At 35.5% G+C, this 7,485-nt stretch overlaps 1 pseudogene; it reads left to right on the top strand.

Moving 5' to 3' along the window:
* Positions 1 to 3,359: 3,359 nt before the first annotated feature.
* Positions 3,360 to 6,685, top strand: LOC120180525 (annotated as a pseudogene).
* Positions 6,686 to 7,485: the final 800 nt, after the last annotated feature.

Genomic DNA, 7,485 nt, shown 5'->3' with positions numbered 1-7,485 from the left:
ACCATACTCTAAATTTCATCATCTTCTCACGATTGTCGAATCATTTCATCCAAATCTCAAACACCGCAACCACTTGTCATTTTCATTGCAAATATCATTATGCACATATGTTGGGTGGTGAATTTATGAAGGTAATGAAGCCCATTAGCAACATTTAAAGCAATCCTATAATTTTACACATGCAATTTCTGGCAACTCTCGTTTTGAAGCCATTAGATTGAAATGATTGATCCTTTGCAACGAACATACCGCTTTATCTATAGCTTAGTCCGGGCTTCACTTCGGGTCTTTTCGACCTCCAGAGCTTGGTGTTTCTCCTCCAGTTTTGAATAGAACTACCAGAAAACAACAGAGTGAGACAAGAGTTTGTGTTTCAATTAATATAGTTTTCATCGATTTGTACAACTTCTAACACATAAAACTTGAACCTTAAATACACTATTAGACTATTAGTGTATGTTAAGTGTGATGAGAGTATGAATGAATTCGTGAGGCAGTTGACAGTGTTAGTAATCTGTTAGGCTGTTAGTTTCAGGTTGTCAAGGCTGTTAGAACTGCTGAGTAGTTACAGCTTTGTTAGCTGTGCAAGTGTGTATATAATGCCAACTGATGTATTGCAAATAATACACATTCTGTTATCAGTATTCTGCATATGTTAATAGATTCAATATTCATTCATTTCTAAAGCTTTACATAGCTTCCTGCTCATCTCTTATTCATGCTCACCTTGCCATTGATGGCCCCTTTCTCACAACTATATTACTTTGCACTTGCATGGATCATGAAGTTTAAAGAAAGATATTTTTATGAGAATGTTACCTGATTATGTTTTATTGATTCTGGATTAAGTGCACTAATTGTGTTAGAAAACCTGTTCAAACTATTTCCAGCGCAAGCTTTAGCTGTAGTAGGGCAAGTTCTACATGAAGCACAATTTTCAGTTGCAAGGGAAAATGGCTGTGGAACAGTGTGCTTCCTTCAAACATTTTCTGCAGCGTGTTTTGATATTCTTGATTTGTATTTTTTTGTTTTGTTAGTGTCAAGATTAGAGCTTAGTGTGCTCTGCTCTTTCCTAGTTTTCTCAATTAATTTACTTCAGATTTCACCATTGAATTTTTAGTTGTGCATTCTTTAACTTTCGTGCTTTTTTACTTCATACCTTTCTTTTGTATCTTGAAGCTTAGGAAATTGAGTCGAAATTGTTCCATGACAAGAAGATAAAGAAAAAATTAGATGAAATGATGGTGATGAATGGTTTGGTGGTCATGGAAAAATAGTGAAGCTCTTGAATATAATGGTTGTTATGTTTAGCGGCAATGACGATCAAAGGATCGTCATTCTGTTATGATGTAAGAAAAAGGAGGTAGACAATTGTAAAATAATATAAGAAACTTAGGTGGCGTTTGGTTCGCTGTAATGTTTCTGAGGAAATTGGAATCTGTGAAGGAATTGGAATCTGTCAGGAATTGAAATCTAATTTCATATTCTGTTTGGTTGGCAGGAAATTGAATTGGAATCCAATTCCATATTTTGTTTGGTTCACAGACATGTCAGATGAATTTGATTTCAGTAATGTAAAATGACAGGATTGCCCTTCTTGTTTTTTTTTGCTTAATTTTAGTTTGTTTTATAAATTACATGTATCAATATATTATAAAAATTTAAAAAAATTAAATTTAAATTTTATTGATTGATTATTCATTTCAATAAATTATAAAAATCATGCTAATAAATATCATAAGTTAAAATCATTCCAATTAGGGATGGTCATGGGTCGGGTTTTTGGTCCACCGACCCGACCCGAGAACAAAGGAACCTTCATCCTAGACCCGACCCGACTAAAATAAAGTTTCACCCGACCCGACCCGAATATATGAATTAAAAACCCGACCCGAAATAATAAAAAAATTATTTTTATTCAATAAAAAAAGTGACTTAATTGGAAAAATATATATATATATAGGGGTATTATTGTAATTATTCCTAAATATATAAGGTAAAATTATATATTTTTTGGGTCGGGTCAGGTCGAGTATTTTTCACCCTAAACCCGAACCCGACCCGACCAAAATAAAGTTTCACCGACCCGACCCGAATATATGAATTAGAAATCTGACCCGAAATAATAAAAAAAATATTTTTATTTAATAAAAATAGCGACTTAATTGAAAAAAATTATATATAGAGGGGTATTATTGTAATTATTTCTAAATATATAAGGTAAAATTATATATATTTTCAGGTCGGGTATTTTTCACTCTAAACTCGAACTCGACCCGACCCGAATATCACACTTAAAAAAACGACCCGACCCGACCAAAATAAAGTTTCACCCGACCCGACCCGACCCGAATATATGAATTAGAAACCCGACCCGAAATAATAAAAAAAATATTCTTATTCAATATATAAATAAATTACCAAAAGATTGATGAGGGTAGTATGGTCAAATTTCAATTCCCTCCAACAAGGGAATTGAATTCCATCCATTCTTGGATGAAATTCATTTTCCCTCTTTTGATGGAAAGTTGAAACCATGAGTGATTTCAATTCCCTTGGAAAATTTGAATCAAACATGGAAAAGTGTTGGAATTAGATTTCAATTCCCCTTAATCCCAAGAGATTCATGTCAACCAAACACCACCTTAGGTTTTTGTGAAAGACGACTTTAACGTGTCAAGTCAGCCTACTACAAAGACAACTAATGACAAGGATTCAATGAAAAGTTTAGTGATTGCATTATAATTTTTAAAAGTTTAGTGACCAAAATGTAAGAGACATATAACTTTGTATTTTTGTAGTTTACCCTTTTAAAATTTGAAAATAAATAAATAAGATAAAACCGACCTATTTGACTTTGGAATTTCAGTTTCTTTCAAACATTGGTTCTGAACAAGAGTTGTCTTTTAGCTAATAAAAAGGAACATAAATCATTAATCAATTTGCAATTTAGACAACATAAGATGGGAAAACATGATTAACACTTAATGAACTAAAATTAGTTGATAATCGGTAGGTTTTAGATGGTCTAAAAATGGCAATCACGTTCATCAGTTCACCGTATTATCCACTCCAAATGTATGGTTTCCTAGAAATTTTTGGAGCTAAACCCGGAAATCATAGGAAAACTTTTTCTCTGTAATTTTACTTTCAATTTTTGAAAAATGCCCATTTCTTAAAACCAACTTGATTATCCTAAAAAACTCAACTTTTCAGAGAAGAAGAAATGAAAAGATTGGGTTTTCATTTCCCTCCATTTCCCCTTAATTTTTCGTTTTCATGAAAGTTCCCATATTGATGCAATGAAAAGATAGAAAGAAGAGAGATGGATATAATTTTTTTTTTATCATTGGGTTTATTATTGGTTAAAGAAAGGAAATAGGAACTTGTAGCTTGAAAAAAGATACAAGTTTTAATTTGTTTCACACATAGAATGAACAAATGAACAAAAAGTTTGGCTTTAGAAAGGCCTTGGAAAATAGACTAAAGAAATCACAAGTTGCTGCAAAGAAGAAAGCAATCAGCATATTTACAGCAATGTCAGTGGCTCATGTTGATGATGAAGACCCGAGCCCTGGTGAAGTTCGCCATGTCGAAAAAGCCCTTCCAAAAGGTGAATTCTATACAAGCCAATGATGTGATAATTTGCCTCATGGTGATGGAAAGTATTTATGGCCTGATGGGTGCATGTACGTTGGTGAATGGTGTAAAGGGAAAATGGTGGGGAAAGGCAAGTTCTTTTGGTCTTCAGGGGCCACCTATGAAGGCGAGTTCAAGAGTGGTTACATGGATGGTCTTCAGGAGAAACATACAAAGGGTCTTGGGTTATGAACTATAAACAAGGAGTAGGTATTCATTGTTATGCCAGCGGGGATCGCTATGAAGGCCAATGGCGCGGTGGATCGCAGGACGGACAGGGGACGTACCTATGGAAGAATGGGAACCATGACATTGGTCAATGGAGGAATGGATTGATGAATGGTAATGGAACAATGATTTGGAGTAATGGTAATAGATATGATGGTTCTTGGGAAGATGGTTTTCCTGGAGGAAATGGAAATTTTAGATGGCCTGATGGGAGCTTTTATGCTGGTACTTGGAGTAAAGATGGTAAGGATCAAAATGGAACTTACTATCCGTTCGGTTCACTAACCGATAATCTTAGATTGGGATCCTCAAAGGGTGTTTTTAGAGGATTTGAAAGATTGCAAGATATGTCCTGGTGAGAAAGTGTTAATATTGCCATCACAAAAGATACCAAATCGGCCTGCAATGGCTAAAAGGAATGAAGGGAGGCAAAGAAGATTGTCGAAATTGCATAATCATAGTTTTAGTTCAGATGTGAATGATGTTTGGACTGCTGAAGGGTATTCAAGGTTTGAAGATGGAGCAGTGGGAGCTTCTAATCCTGAATATTCAAGTTCAAGAGCTTGTGTGCCACCATTTATGAAGATGACGAAGAAGCAAGGCCAAATGATATCAAAAGGCCATAAGAATTACGATCTAATGCTCAATTTGCAACTAGGTATCAGGTTGTGATTTTTTTTACTTGTATTTAGTTTGACATTTAATCTTATCTTAAACCTTAGTGTTGCATTGTATGGAGTTTATTTACTAATTATGTTTTGAATCCCTTTTCCTGTCATTTGGTTATAATTTCATTCCTTACACCTTAATGTAGACATTCTCAGGTCTAATCCTGTATGCATTGATTCTCTGGTCACCTTGTAGACATTCTGTTGGAAGGCCTGATCCTGCTATATCGCTTGACCTAAAGCCTTCAGCTTTCGACCCGAAAGAAAAAGTATGGACCAAATTTCCTCCTGAAGGATCCAAGCACACTCCACCGCATCAATCTTGCGATTTCAAGTGGAAAGATTACTGTCCACTTGTATTCAGGTTACAAATCTCACCATCTCCTTCATTACAAGCCATTTGGAAATATAACTATTGGTTACCCAGTATTTCCTGACATGTATTCGTTTTTACATTTCCAGAACCCTTAGGAAATTGTTCAATGTGGATGCAGCTGATTACATGCTTTCGATATGTGGGAACGATGCCCTTCGTGAACTATCGTCTCCTGGAAAAAATGGAATGTTCTTTTACTTGACCAATGATGACAGATACATGATAAAGACAATGAAAAAGGCCGAAGGAAAAGTAAGTCTCCTAGTTGTTTCTACTGCATTTTTATAGTTGAATTCAGAAACTATAAGCTAGCTCTGCATCTGGCTGCAAATTTTTGCATGTCTGCCTTACAAAAACATGAATCATTTTTGTGTCATATCTGTAGGCAGAACACACTGTAAATCGAGAAATTTTTGGTAGTTGACAATATTTGGTCCCTTACAATTCAGCAGTTCATGAATTTTCGAATTTTCGGGAACTGTTTGTATAACTTAAAAAGTGCTCTAATCACTCTTAATGACTAATGTTGCAGGTTCTCATAAGAATGCTCCCGGCCTATTATAATCACGTTCATTCATTCCAGAACACTTTAGTCCCAAAATTTTTTGGTCTTCATTGTGTGAAACTAACTGGTTCAGCGCAGAAGAAGGTAATGCTGATGTCGCATAATTTCCGATTCGAAATCATAAGATTTCAGGAATCAGACTCATACTTTCTTCATTTGGTATTTAATGAGTCAGGTACGCTTTGTTATAATGGAGAATCTATTCTGTACTCACTATGCCATTCATAGGCGTTTTGACTTGAAAGGCTCTTCACACGGCCGCACAACTTATAAATCTGAATCCGAAGTTGATCCGATAACAACCCTTAAGGACCTCGATCTCGATTATATATTCCGATTGCAGAAACTATGGTTCCAAGAGTTCTGCAGGTGATTATCTTTTCTAGTAAAGTTTGGTTAACATGTATGAATGTTTTGGGTGATTTTGATGCAGGCAAGTCGACCGAGATTGTGACTTTCTTGAACAGGAGAGAATCATGGACTACAGTCTGCTGATTGGTTTTCATTTTCGAGAAGTTTCTTCGTCCGATGCTACCAAAGGTCTCACGCCTACTGGTTATTTCTAGTCATCCCTGGAATTCAAATCTTCCATGACTGTTATCCGTGATCTCTTACCTGATTAAGATATGTTTTGGACTTAAATTTGCAGGTTATCAAGATCCCGAAAACGAGGGTAGGCTATCTCAAGCTAGCAAGGATCAGCTTCCTCTCGATCCTTCTCGGTAATATGAACATCTTCATTTTCATCTAAAAAGTTACATGATTTACATGTGATGATCTTTCAAAATGACAACTGCAGGTGGTCTTCCATTAGATTGGGTATAAATACGCCTGCTCGGGCGGAGAAGACGGTTAGGAAACCGGATTGCGAAACTCAGCTAGTCGGAGAACCGACCGGTCTATTCTATGCTGTAATCCTCTTCTTCGGTATAATTGACATTCTACAAGACTACGACATTACCAAGAAGCTGGAGCATGCATATAAATCGATTCAGTATGATCCGACATCGATATTGGCGGTAGACCCAAAGCAATATTCAAAACGCTTTCGGGATTTCATTTTCAAAGTTTTTGTAGAGGACACTTGAGAAAATAGTTAGATTTCGAAGAGATTTCATCTTCCAAAGATAGTGTCCATTCACGCTCATTCAATCATTTTTATGGAGATTCGAGTGTTTAAACGGAGAAGATTATCGCTACGGTCATTCACGTGGCTGTGTAGGATGATCAATGGCAGCGCAGGACACAGTTTCGTAATTCAGGGTAGTTTCTCAGTACACTTTCTCCATCTCAATCACTTTACAGTTGAAGATATAAGATATGTTATAGATTACTTGAACTCAAATACGAGTGTCGAATTTGAGTATATATAATTTAAATACGAATGTCGGATATGAATATATTTAATTTACAGTTTTTTTTTTTTTGGTATTTGGAACATGTTTTGAGAATCACATCATCGTACTCATATTAGAATCATTAAACATTGATTCAAACGTATAAATGAATTGGCGAAATCAGTATTTGAATTTATCTAATTTTAACATTTCGAGTTCATTCAAATGTATGAATTACAATTTAACATTTGAGGAAAAAAAATATTTTATCGCATCTTAGTCCAATATATCATACATACGTACATAAAAAAGGCATGCCTCCATAAGCATCCTTAAGAAGCATAATCAAAGTTTGTTATTGTCCGCAAAAAATGAAATATAACGTCGAAAAATTTTATTTGACAAGGAGGACGAAAAAAGAGCACTCTTATTATTATTGCATAAACTGTTATTATAATAATTGCATGGGTAGTTTGTTTGAGGTTAGCCGATAGTGGGGATATTGGCTACATTGCCATTGGCGTCAACGGCAACATAAACACGATTGCAGCAAAAATTAGGTTATCCAACTCTTCCTGGTGATAGAATCACAACCGTTACTTGTGAGTTTTCCCTTTGGATAGTAGCTTGTGCTTCTGCTTGTTTCTTCCCGACCAGTTCAGGCCACCTAGC

Source organism: Hibiscus syriacus, unplaced genomic scaffold (genome assembly GCF_006381635.1).
Source record: "Hibiscus syriacus cultivar Baekdansim isolate YM2019G1 unplaced genomic scaffold, ASM638163v2 tig00112498_pilon, whole genome shotgun sequence".
NCBI lineage: Eukaryota > Viridiplantae > Streptophyta > Magnoliopsida > Malvales > Malvaceae > Hibiscus > Hibiscus syriacus.
The sequence above is the reverse complement of the archived record's forward strand: the minus strand, read 5'-3'. Positions and strand labels throughout refer to the sequence as shown.